General features: G+C 40.2%; 1 non-coding gene across 1 annotated transcript; it reads left to right on the plus strand.

Annotated features, from left to right (window-relative positions):
- Positions 1-2,392: 2,392 nt before the first annotated feature.
- Positions 2,393-2,500, plus strand: LOC122691059. The gene has a single exon (XR_006340304.1). It is a non-coding gene; the product is annotated as a U6 spliceosomal RNA (small nuclear RNA).
- The last annotated feature ends 11,317 nt before the right edge of the window (positions 2,501-13,817 follow it).

A 13,817-nucleotide genomic window follows, 5' to 3' on the forward strand; every position in this document is an offset into this window, starting at 1 on the left:
ACTAATTGCCCAAGACTCATTTCCCAGTAGCACTGTGTTGCTACATTCCATTATTGCAAAGTTTAACTGAATTATTAAAAGAACAGTCTAAGTTTGTTTCTGAAAAACAAATAAATAATTGAGGAAGAGGGAGAGAATTCCCTGTGATGATAGCACACACTGCTATTCATTCCATTTGTTAGACTCCAAATCCCATGCTTATAGTTCCTATACCACCAACTCCTGAAAATAGGCAGCTTTCAAGGGATACAGCTCCAGATCCTGGACCATCTGAGAGGAGCCATCGTATGTCCCCCTAATAATTCTCTAATGCTAGAGCTAAGGGCTTCTCAGGTGGCTCCGTGTTAAAGAATCCACCTGCCAATGCAGGAGGGTCAGGTCCAATCCCTGGGTCAGGAAGATCCCCTAGAGGAAGAAATGGCAATCCACCCCAGTATTCTTGCCTGGAAAACTGTATGAGCAGAGGATCCTGGTGGGCTATAGTACATGGGGTTGTAAGGAGTCAGACATGACTGAGGACTCACGCTGCCTTAGCTAGAGTTAAGGCAGAAACAAGTGGTGTCTCTGCAAAGGACAATTTTAACCCCTTGGAAGCAGATCTTGCTGGAAGCAGCCCTTGTAGAAAGTAGAATTGCACATGAAGAGATGCCTTTTTTTTCCCTCATCCGGTGAGGTCCCTAACACTCAAGATTTTTCTTTCCCTAACATAGGAGCTAGTGAACACTCAGGTGCTGAATAAAGGGACACAAGATCCCATACAGAGCTGAAAAGAACTGAGGTATGGTAGTGAACTCAAATCATGTGATGCCATGGCCCCACCCACCTGTTGACACAACAAATGAGATTGTAGGTCCTAAAGAGACAAACTGTGAGACAAACTAAGACAAACTGTGAGGCTGGAGAAGACTCTTGCGAGTCCCTTGGACTGCAAGGAGATCCAACCAGACCATCCTAAAGGAAATCAACCCTGAATATTCACAGGAAGGCCTGATGTTGAAGCTGAAGCTCCAATGCTTTCGCCACCTGATGCAAAGAGCTGACTCATTGGAAAAGACCCTGATGCTGGGAAAGATTGAGGGCAGGAGAAGGGGATGACAGAGGATGAGATGGTTGGATGGAATCACTGACTCAACAGACATGAGTTTGAGCAATCTCCGGGAGATGGTGAAGGACCGCGAAGCCTAGCATGCTGCTGCCCATGGGGTCACAAAGAGTCGTACTGAGTGACTGAACAACAATGAAAAAAAAGAAAAAGACAAGAGTAGAGCCATTTTGGAAAAGGACCAGGGAAGGGCCTTGGGCAAAACAGGTTGTGCAAGCTAAAGAACAAAGGCCCTGGCCGTCTGAGTCCCAGAAACAAAAACCCAGCTGGCAGGAAGAAAAAAATAATTTTATCTCTGTTATACTAAGGAGTATACCGTGCTGCCAGAAGACAAGAAGCTCAACTGTAAATTTTAACCGTATCAGTTTCCGGGTTATCTTGCAGAAAATTCTCATGCATTTCTTTCCCCTCACAGAAGCACGCCCTATGGAGTTACCTATTGCTGATCAAAGAAGCTTGACAATCTCTGGAAACTATCAGTGATCATGAGACAAGCCCTCCCTTTTGTCATAAAAGCTACTTGTCCCTTCTACTCGGGGAGCTGGCTCTTTTCCTTCTCCCTTGTGCACAAGCTGTCTCTTCTAATAAAAAGCTTCGCTTGCCTAAGGGTCATGTACAAGCGATATTCATTTCCATGGTATTACTGTCCAAGAAGAATCTGGAAAGGGCCTGGTATCTCCAACAGGCATAGGGAAAGCTCAGAAAATACGGGAGGAAGGGGAGGAGAAAGCTACAATTTCACTTACATATCTCCTCATCAGAACTTCATCTTGACTTCTGGGATTCCCACGCTACAGCTCCAAGAATATCTCTCATCAGAGGGGGACAACCCAAAGCCACCAAGGACAATCGATCAAGGCACTTGAGAATGTGACCATATTTGGAAAAAGGGTTTTTGCAGACATTCAAGTTAAGGTGGGTCATCAAAGTGGGCCCTAATCCAATATGATTGTATCCTTAAAAACAAAAACCAAAAACACACATAATTGAACAGAGATAGACACAGAAAAAGGAAGAACATCATGTAAACATGAAGGTAGAGGTTAGGGTGATGGATCTACCAGTTAAAGAATGCCAAAGACTGTCAGTAAAGCAACAGAAGCAAGAAGACAGGCATAAGAGGGCTTTGTCCTCAGAGCCCCCAGAAGGAACCTTGCCAACACCTTGATCTTGGGCTTAAAGCTTCCAGAATTGGGAGAAAATAAATATTTGTTGTTTAAGCCATGCAGTTTGATACTTTGTTACAGCAGGTATAAGAAAGGAATACAATGATCACAACTAGGATTGCCCAGGCTCCCTTAGTCAGCCTTGATCACTAACACTGGAATGATACAGACAAGATTAGCATGGCCCCCAAGCAAGGATGACACACAAATTCAGGGAGTGTTCTATATTTTGGAGAATGAACTGGAAGGTTAGGTTTGATATCCATACACTACCATGTGTAAAATAGATAGTAGGAACCTGTGGAGTAGCTCAGGTTGCTCAGCTCAGTGCTCTGTGATGACCTAGAGGGGGGTGAGAGGGGAGGGATATATGTATACTTACATATATTTACATACATATTAATTACATTCATATATTTACACATACATATGTATGCTTACATATATTACATACTTACATGCATTACATACATATTACATACTATATACTTACATAGTTTCTGCAGTAAGTATACTGCAGAAGTATACTTACTGCAGAAACTAACAGCACTGTAAAGAATTATCCTACAATTAAAAGAGACTAGGATTGGCCTAGATATCAGTAGAATTGTCAAGTAACTCTATTCATCCTGGCCTTTCTTTAACAGCCCTATTTCCCATTTGAGGTGCCAATGTTTCAGAGCTAACCCGTCTGCTGTTCAAAAATTCATTTGCGAACTCTTTCTGGTTATAACACATGTTAGAAGATATTCAGGGAATGCAGTCTTTATACTGTGAGTTCATGCATTAAGTTAACAAATGGCTTGCGTGCATCTACTATTTAAAAGCCATTCTTCCAGGTGCTGGGCATGTATCACTGAACAGGGAAAAAAAAAAATCCCTGTCCTCACAAGAGTTTATATTCTAGTGGATTTATAATCTGGACTTGAACTCAATCCCCAAATCCTTATTTTACACCAAAAAGTGAAATGTGCTTATTCTCAAAAAGAATAAATTCTAATTAAATACATCTTTCTTGAAGTACCTTACAGGAAACCTCCATCAGAATCTCTTAACATGCTTGTCCAAATAAAGATTATTGGGCTTCACAGTAGGCCTACTCCGTTAAACTCTAGAGGGTGGGTGTAGTAATTTTAACATTCTTAGCATGAATGTCCCTTAATCTTAGTCCTTTTTCTAGACTAAAGAGAAGGAGGTAGAGGTCTGAGATCTCAAAGGGAAGGAAGCTAATTCACAGGGAGATGGAATGAGTTTATGTTTCATAAACAAATGTTTACTGGGCATCCAAAGACAACGGGACAGAGAGAGGACACCAATCAAATAGGCTTTACTGGGTTTCTCGCTGTCTATCACTTTATTAGAGTTTTCTATAACTGTGGGCTTCCCAGGTGGCTTAGTGGCGAATGCAAGTTTGATCTCTGAGTTAGGAAGATCCCCTGGAGGACGAACGGCAACCCACTTCTTGCCTGGGAAATCCCATGGACAGAGGAGCCTGGTGAGCTACAGTCCAGGGGGTCACAAAGAGTTGGACACAACTGAGCACACACACGCACTAATTACAGGTGATAGCTCCTTCCGGGGACAGGTCTCCTATTTAAAATTGTTTTTTAGGCTGTAAGAAGGAAGTAAATGGCTCTTAAGTCTTTTGGGCCTTGTTTATTTTCAACTGAAAATAATCCACATGCCAGAGTGAAACATCTGGGGGTGGCCTGCCCTGAACCCCATCACTGGTCTGTTAGCACAGAAAATAGTCAATGTCAGTCATTAGCAATGAGTTCAGCTAATCAGAGTAAACCAATCTCTACTCTAGCTGAAATTCATTCAGCTATTCAAGTTATCATCATCACATCAAAAAACAGAATAGAAGAAACAAGCAAAAAATTAAAACAAAAAACTCCACCCCCAAATCTCTATCGCACAAGAGATTTCTAAATAGGCTCTTTGTTTGTCATTGCATTTGGAATTTGAATTTAATTTGCATTTATCTCATGATTAAGCCTTTTGGAAAACAGACTGACATTTCAATAAATTTTGAGTAGCCTTGAAGCAGAATTTCTTACAGAGACTCTGAGAAGTTTATTAATCCATACTCTAAAGGACTCTGTGCCCTTGGGTAGAGACTTCCCTAACTTTCTCATGCAAAAAGTCGTCAATAGTGGGCAATCTATCAAGATGTAAGGTTACCAACAAACATTGGTAGAACCCAGTACCATCCCCCACATTCAATTTAATAGTTTGCTTTCGGCAGGTAGCTGGGGCAATTAACAGACAAAGGAATTGCTCAGACCACACAGGAAATCTGCTTTAGCTCAATCACGGATTCCTGAATGTTATCATTTGACGAAAATCTGACATAACAGTTCTACCCAACTTTCTCCATTTGTTTCATCCAAAACACTGGCAATATGAAGCACAAAGGTGAAGGCTTATTTGTAAAGGTGAATTAAAATGAGTTGGGACATAGGTTTCAAAGAATTCACAGAATTCAGAGTTCATAACTGGAAATTGAATGAATGCTTAGCTTTAGTCTGTCTTGGTAACTGTGATATATATTCCACCTTCACATGTAAAACAGATTGTAAGTAAGATTAATAGATTAAGAAGAACATTCATCTTTGCTAAATAGGTCAGTATCATTCTGAACACTCTATACACAAATATGAAGTCAAAGTATTCATCTACACAGATAAGAAGTATTCTGGTCACCAATACCCATTCTGGGACAGGGAGAGCAGGGTGTGTGTGGAGGGTTTCCTCACACCAATAAGCAATTCTCTGTGACACCAGCTGGGTGTCCCACAATTCAACTCACTTCTGACACTACCTACCTTAATAGCATCAGATTCCTGGGTTATGGGGTCAGTACTACAAGACTGCTACCCTCTCACCCCTAATGCAGAAGCCAGTTGCAAACCCAGGTTATCGCCTGTGCTTCTGACTGTCTGGCTATAGATCCGAGGTTCCAATGACTCCCTCCTTCCTAGGGTCCAATTAATTTGCTAGAATGGCTCACAGAACTTAGAGAAATAGCTTACTTACTAGATCATTGGTTTATTATACGAGGATGTAACTCAGGAACAGCCAGATGAACGAGATGCAGAGAGAAAAGTGTATGGGATGGGACACGAAGCTTCCAGGCTCTTTTCAGGTGCGCTGCTCACTCTCCCCACATCTCCAAGTGTTCACCAAGCCAGAAGCTCTCCTAATGCTGTCCTTTTCGGTTTTGATAGAGGCTTCAGTACAGAGGCAGCAGTGATTAAGTCTCGGGCCCCTGGTGATCGATTCAGCCCAGTCAGAAGTGAAGGGGTGGGACTGAAAGTTCCAACCCTCTATTCAAAGTTGGTTCCTCTGGCAACCAGCCCCCATCCTAAAGGTGCTTTTATACCATTACCATTAACCTAGTAGCCTGTGGAAAGAAGCTCATTTTGAATAACAAGGCACCCATTTCACCTTTATGATTCTGAAGTGGTTTCAGACACTGAGGACAGAAGACCAACTATTATCACAAAAGACACTCCCATTACTCTTATTGTTCAGGCAATCCCAAGGGGTTTAGGAGCTCTGAGTCAGGAACCAGGGTGAAGACCAACTATGCATTTCTCCCAGATCACAGCATTCCAAAAAAAAAAAAAAAACTCAAAAGGTCCTGTTTGTTGTTTAAAATCTTACAGAAATTAGGCAAATCAGAAATCACCAAGCTTGTGCCTGAAATGTCAGAGCTAATTTAAATGAAAGACTGGCAACATCTGATGCGACACTCTTTTTCAGTTTCAATATCCCTGTCTGCCCTTTATGCTACAAGGAAAATTTTAAGCATGCCCTGGATGAGGACAGTGTCAAAGGAGAGAAGATTTCAGCTAAACCTTTGTCCACTGAAAGGTAAAAATACAAGAAAATATTTTCTTGCTTGTTAATGCTTTATAATGATAAATGCAGAGTTTTCAGAGGGGACTTCCCTGGTAGTCCAGTGGTTGAGACTTCTCGCTTCCCCTGCAGGGGGCACCTGTTTGGTACCTGGGAGGGACTGGCATGCCATGCCACCATCAGGGACTTAGTGGCCTTATTTTCATGTAAATTCTCTATAATTAGGGCTTCCCTGCTAGTTCATCGGTAAAGAATTTGCTTGCCAATGCAGGAGACCCGGGTTCAATTCTTAGATGGTGAAGATCTCCTGGAAAAGGAAATGGCAACCTTGCAACTGCCTGGGAAATCCCATGGACCCAGGAGTCCATGGGGTCGCAAAGAGTCTGAGCTACTATCACTTTCACTTTCTTTCACTTTTCTCTATAATTAAGTAGAAAAGTTGCCGGGCCAGCCGGAAGATTTCAGCCAGCAACACTACGCGTTCCTTTAAGCTAAGAAATAAGGAGACAGAACAGATGGGGTCGAGAGGATCGCTGCAGTCAACGATGATTCTTTATTTCTCAGGGTTACATATATACTAAACCAAGAAGAGAGGCATCCCAAAGAAAATTCTTCCCCATGTACATCATCTTTAAGATAACAATCACCAGAGCTCTCTCCTGGCGCCAAAGGCATCCTACTTATCTTAAGGGCAGTCGTGCAAAGCCATCTATCTGCACCTTGTGTGCATTCAAGGCTCACTAATGGTCTGTTAGGAGTTAACTTGGATAGTAAATTCCAGAGGGGTGGCGGGACAGAGAGCTATGTCTGCGAACAGACCCTTGATAATCAATCAAGGCAGCTCCCAGAGTCAGCTCTTTCAAGCCGCTCCCCGCAAAAAGTGACTAGGTATGGGAAAACAGGAGTTTTAATCCTTGAACCAGAAATCAGGTAATTAGTAGGATTGGTGTTGTGTTAGTGTTTCAGTCGTGTCTGATGCTTTTGCAACCCCAGGGACTATAGCCTGCCAGGCTCCTCTGTCCATGAGATTTTCCAGACAAGAATACTGAAGTGGGTTAACATTTCCTTCTCCAGGGGATCTTACCAACCTGGGGATCCAACCCTCTTCTCCTGCATTGTTAGGCAGATTCCTTACTGCTGAGTCACCAGGGAAGCCCAAACAGGTGGGATCAGTTCAGCTCAGTTGCTCAGCTGTGTCTGACTCTTTGCGACCCCATAGACTGCAAGTAAACTACAGTCTTAAGGATGGTATACTTATTTCCAACTCTGACTTTCCTCCAACTCCAAATCTGGCTGCTGTTGACGGTGGTGGGGCCGCTTCCCTATCTGTGTGGGGAGGCTCTGTGTTCATTATGTTGCTGCCTCTACTACCTCCTTGCACAGATGATGAACCTGTTAAAGGCACTAACTAACTGGGTAAACCCTAAACTCAATTCAGAAAAAATGACAGAATGTGACTCGGTGGTTATTTGACCTCGTGGTCTCTGACCCTGTCGCCCCAGACCCCTCAGACAGAGAAGTGGGTTAATTTCCCTCCCTTCCTCTGGAAAGTGGCTGATGTGTGACTACACGTGGTGCACCCCAGCTTCACCTTGGAAGCCAGAAAAATATCCTGGGAGGAAATTCATAAAGCCACTGGACAGTAAAATAATTACATCCTAACTTCTTTTCTTCCTTTCTTGTTTCCATCAGTCAGTGCTGAATGAGGGATTTATAAAAATGAAGGGCCTGGGCATTCAGAGTGTTACAGCATGTGAGGCAGCATGTAGGATTCAAGGCTTAGTGTTTTTATATCGGTGCTCCTAAAGGCAGGTGCCAGCTGTCACCTCCTGTCCTCTGGTCCAGCAAAGTTGAAAAGGTGCCTGATTAGAGGGAAAGTTCATCTGGAGCAATCTGGACACATTCATGAGTGACTGATGGCAGGATTCCTGTTGGGAAGCAATTTTCCATGGACCACTCACATTTCTGCATGTCTTTTGAGTAGAGGCACTGAGAGATTTTGCTCTAGACTCTCTTTTCAAGGATGTTTGTATAAGCAAACAGCCTAAGATGAGAGAGAGAGTGTCTCATAATTCCCTTGGTCAGAAGACAGATTTGTCAACTCTTCGGGACCATAAAGATAATGGGCAGGTCTGTCAGCAAGCTCCTGTAAAGGATTTAGGTTCCTTACACTCAGGATTCCTCAGTTGTGACACAAACCCTCTGTATGCATACTCTCTGTGGGAATGCCCCACACCAAACCTGTGAGACCTGAGGGACAAGGCGAACAGATGCAAATATAAAGCTCATGCTGCCTGCTGTGTTCTGAGTAATAAAGACCTTTGTCTCTGACCTTGGAGTACTGTGTCTCCTGCCAGCATCCATTAAAATGTGACAGACTAACTCCTTAGCTTGCAAGCAGGGTAGAATCTCAAACTAGTGATAGCTATTGACAAATATCTCCCCAGTGGTTGCTCTTAAAACTATGGTGCAATCTGTCCTCGAAAAATTATTTGAAAGGTATGCAGCCCCAGTGAACGTGCCAGAGCAAACATTTCCCAATCTTCCACCTTGAAATAGATCCAGTGACTGAGGGATCTGGCTGTTTAGACAATCTTTAGTTTGCCTGTATGTGTTTTCTTCCTGCCAGCATCTTTCTTACATTCTCTGATGTAAGCATTGAATTTCATACAGATTTTTTTATGAAAGTAAGGTACACTGTCTATACATTCTCTCTGATTTGTTAGTCCTTAAAACTAACCATAAGGTTTTGGGGGTGATTATATCAATATCTTGTAATCTAATGCAATGTAATCCCATTAGCACTGTCTGCTTTCATAGCTCCAAGTGTACCTGAACTTAATTTGCCCACGGTCATACACACGCACAGGAATAACTGTAATGTACCGCTTTCAGTAGGTGGTTTAAATGATATAGACATGTCTTTGTCTTCCTAGTTCCTTGGTTCCTGATGTGTGAATGTGTGAAAAACGACTTGACACTGAAACGGTTTTGGTAGGAAACAAATGTACCACACACATGAAATTGAGAAACAATTTCCCTCTAATTTCAATGTAGGTTGTTTCTCAAACTGAGCAGAATCCTGAGGGGTTATTCCAAATGCAAAGGACTATCTGTGTCCCCTGCCTCTTATTTGTAGAAAGTTGAAGTCTTTCAGCTCCCCTGAGGCACAAAAGAGTACATTCAAGCAGTCAGTTATTAGGACAATAGAGTCACAGAATCTTAGGTTCCTTCCTAAAGGACATAGGCAACAGTGTCTGATGAACATTGCTGAGTTGTTTTACAAACATGTATAACTGCCACCAGAGGGAAAAAACTAACTGCATGATGACCAGACTGTAGCCATGACATAAGCTGCTCCATCTTGAGCTGTACTAAATCAATGGCTAGCACAATTCCCAAAACTGGCCTCAAAGGAATGGGATTAACATTAGTGCTCACAATAATCTGTATCTTCATAGGCATCAAAATAATTGTGGCTTATTCTGCGGGCAACTTATGTTGTCAGCAAGGAGATGCTATGGACCCATATTGACATCTTCCATTCAAAGTTCTTGATGACCTTTCTCAGCCTAAAGCAGCTACAGATCAGCCTTTGCCCCTGATCCCATAGAAATGGAATGATGTCTGACAGTGGGGATCTGTAAGCAGCTCCTAAAAGCTAACAGTAATAGACTCCATCAAGCTATATTTTAACTTAACCTCTACACCAGGTACCCCCACGCTTCACTGGTCCAGTCCAAGCATACCTCTCAATTCTTTTGATCACACAATGCTTTGTCTAACGTGCTGTCTCTCTGTCTTAGACTGAAGAAGTAGGAATGAAGAATAAGTACTTAATGGATGAGTAGATCTTTTCCCCAGCTTCCCCCTCGGTAACCCCATGAGCAGACTATGTGAACAAGATAGCACACGAAGAAAGATCACAAGAAGTCAACAAGTATGTGCACAATGGAAGATGGCAAAGAATATAAACTCCTACTTCAATGACTAACTGCAACTAGCTTCCCTTAAAAAATTTTTATGGCCAAGTAGAATCTTAAGAGTTGGTTCCAGGACATGAGTCTGCCATCTCCCCAGGTGGCCCACCTCCTATAGATAAAGTAACTTTTCCTTTTCCAACCAACATTTGTCTCTCAAGTACTGGCTTTCAAGTGGCAGCTGAATCTGAGTTTGGTAACATTTCAATGACCATGGTCAAGTTAATTAATCTTTCAGGCATATCTGCTTATTTGAAGGGGATGGATTAAACTATTTTAAGAATAACTCTAAAGTCTTATGAAATTATACCTTTTTTGTTGCTAAGTGCTATCATTAATATATTGACAATTCTTTCAGAAAGAGTGTTTTAGATTAAATTCTGATATTCATAATTTTCCATTGGCAATCAATCTATAATGAAGATAACATAAAACAAAAGATTTGACAAGTGGCCATAAACTCAATCGTGATAAAAGATATCCCTAGCTTCTTCATGGCTATTAGATTCTGATTTTTAAGTAGTTTCTTGAAGTGCCCTATTACCTCTAATAGGTGATGTAAGTTACTTCTTTGATGATGAGATACTTCCTTAAGGAGTTGTTGTTCAGTCACACCGTTGAGTCCGACACTTTGTGACCCCATGGACTACAGCATGCTAGGCCTCCCTGTCCCTTACCATCTCCTGAAGTTTGCCCAAGTTCATGTCCCTTAAAAAGAAAACACTATTAACTTCTCTATCATTGATTAAAACAGACGGTAAGTTTACAAAGTTACAATAGAAGTTAAATAATTTTATAGATAGGGCTCATTCAGCTTTTTTAATGATTAATGAAAAATTATTCCAGACAGAGTAAAGGCAGATCTGTGTAGGTTTTGTTTCAGTGTCTGTCTCTGGTACCAATCCTCTGTGATGCTCCAAACTCCCCAATTATTTGGTCTGTGCCTCAAGCCCAGCACCGACAATGCCTCTTACTTTGAATGCATCTGTCCCTTTTCCTACAATTCAAAATGTACTACCCTTCCTAATAGTTCTTCGTGTCCTAGATCACTGACAATCAAAATTATTGTCTGTGAAGCTGTGCTGATGGCCCCAAGTCACTGTTTTCTGTTCATGGTTAGCACTCATTTCCACCACCTTTGGTTAGAGGTTTTCTATTTTCTGATAAGGGGCTAATCTGTACTCCATTGTATATAATCAGGCTATCTTGCTTTATTTTGTTCTCCTTCCTTTCCTCTCTTCTTATTAAAAAGAACTTCCAATCTATAAACTATAATGAATACACAGTTACAAAAAGAAGAGTTTCTAAGGGCTGAACCCAATATGAGTTAGTATGTCAGTATAATTTCTCTTATTTTTTTGTCAGTATAATTTCTGATAGAATTCAACCTACTACAATTTGTATACATTTGAATTAATGTTTTGCTTTTATTACCATTTTAAAATATTTTAATATTGCATTAAATATAGAATTCAATCAAGTTGTTATAGAATTCTCAACACAAAATGCAGAATCCAGGCAGCATAGCACTGATATTACTCTTTTCCTACCCTTCTAATGTGTTTCAGAATCAAAATGGTTCCTTCCTAAAACAACGCCTTGCAGCCAAATGAGGGGCATACTGATGTGGTCAACTGAAAATGCAATTTTGCCAAATAGAACTGCAATCTGATCTGGGTAACATTTGTAAATCAGAGTTTGTTGTTTCATTTTTTGCACAGCAGCTGTATGTTGCTTAATGGTAGGGACTGACAGAACCCAGATAATTTTATAGATGAAATCAAGGGGCAAATGAATTAAAGACCACTGCAATGTTAAAGGGAAAAAAAAGTGTTGGAAAAACAATTATATGTAAATAGGAAAATGCATAGTAGCTTTATAAGAAATACTTAAAGGTGAAAACTAGCCTCTATATGATAACTTCAGAGCAAATACTAAAAATGACCAATTGCTTTTTTCTTCTTTCATAAACAATTTTCCAGTGAAAAAATTTTAGCTCAACAGTGAGTTAGCAAATCTGAAGTCTAGTCTCATTTAATTACTGATTTACATATTACCCTGTAATGGCTATTAATTTTATTAATTTCAGCACTTCAATTTCCGCATTTAATAAACAAAACAAAGTAGGATGAGACAACATTTACAATGAACCTAGAAGAGGCCGAGTTTTAGATATATTCTCTCACTTAATTCTCTCAGTAATCTCAATAGGAATACATTGTATCTCTATTTTTCAGATAAGAAAACTGAGGTTACAATATGTTAATTTGTCCATATTAATAGTCATTAAGAGCTCCATCTAGAGACCAAACTGAAGCCTTTCTGACCATATGATAGATGCTTACTGCATATGTATATAAAGCTACTTAGAAAACTTCTTGACAGACACATGAACTTTGAATTAATGCATATGAGGTTATCATTGCTTGAGATATACAACAAACTCGGGAGGACTCTATCTCAAAACTATATTGTTTAACAATCATTAGAAGATAAGGAAAACATATTATTTCACAATTACTAAAAAGAGAGAATCTAATTACATAGAAAAAATCATCTGGTGGAAACTAAAAGGAAAAAAATAGTCTTTTCAGATATTTGATATAAATTAATAAACACTAAACATTTTTTGTCATGATGAAAAAAAGAGAAGGTAAAATCACAAACATCAGGAAAAAAAAAGACAGCAATATAAACCTTAAAAGCATTAAAAACATATGAGAGATGCTGATAAGAATGTAAATTGTATGACAAACCCACAGCAAGCATCACCCTCAATGGTGAAAAATTGAAGGCATTTCCCCTGAAATCAGGAACAAGACAAGGGTGCCCACTCTCACCACTACTATTCAACATAGTGTTGGAAGTTCTGGCCACAGCAATCAGAGCAGAAAAAGAAGTAAAAGGAATCCAGATAGGAAAAGAAGAAGTAAAACTCTCACTGTTTGCAGATGACATGATCCTCTATATAGAAAACCCTAAAGACTCTACCAGAAAATTACTAGAGCTAATCAATGAATATAGTAAAGTTGCAGGATATAAAATTAACACACAGAAATCCCTTGCATTCCTATATACTAACAATGAAAAAACAGAAAGAGAAATTAAGGAAACAATACCATTCACCATTGCAACAAAAAGAATAAAATACTTAGGAGTATATCTACCTAAAGAAACAAAGGACCTATACATAGAAAACTATAAAACACTGATGAAAGAAATCAAAGAGGACACAAACGGATGGAGAAACATACCGGGTTCGTGGATTGGAAGAATCAATATTGTCAAAATGGCTATTCTACCCAAAGCAGTCTATATATTCAATGCAATCCCTATCAAGCTACCAACGGTATTTTTCACAGAACTAGACCAAAGAATTTCACAATTTGTATGGAAATACAAAAAACCTCGAATAGCCAAAATAATCTTGAGAAAGAAGAATGGAACTGGAGGAATCAACCTGCCTGACTTCAGACTCTACTACAAAGCCACAGTCATCAAGACAGTATGGTACTGGCACAAAGACAGAAATATAGATCAATGGAACAGAATAGAAAGCCCAGAGATAAATCCACGAACCTATGGACACCTTATCTTTGACAAAGGAGGCAAGGATATACAATGGAAAAAAGACAATCTCTTTAACAAGTGGTGCTGGGAAAATTGGTCAACCACTTGTAAAAGAATGAAACTAGAACACTTTCT

The sequence above is a fragment of the Cervus elaphus genome, chromosome X, assembly GCF_910594005.1.
Source record: "Cervus elaphus chromosome X, mCerEla1.1, whole genome shotgun sequence".
NCBI lineage: Eukaryota > Metazoa > Chordata > Mammalia > Artiodactyla > Cervidae > Cervus > Cervus elaphus.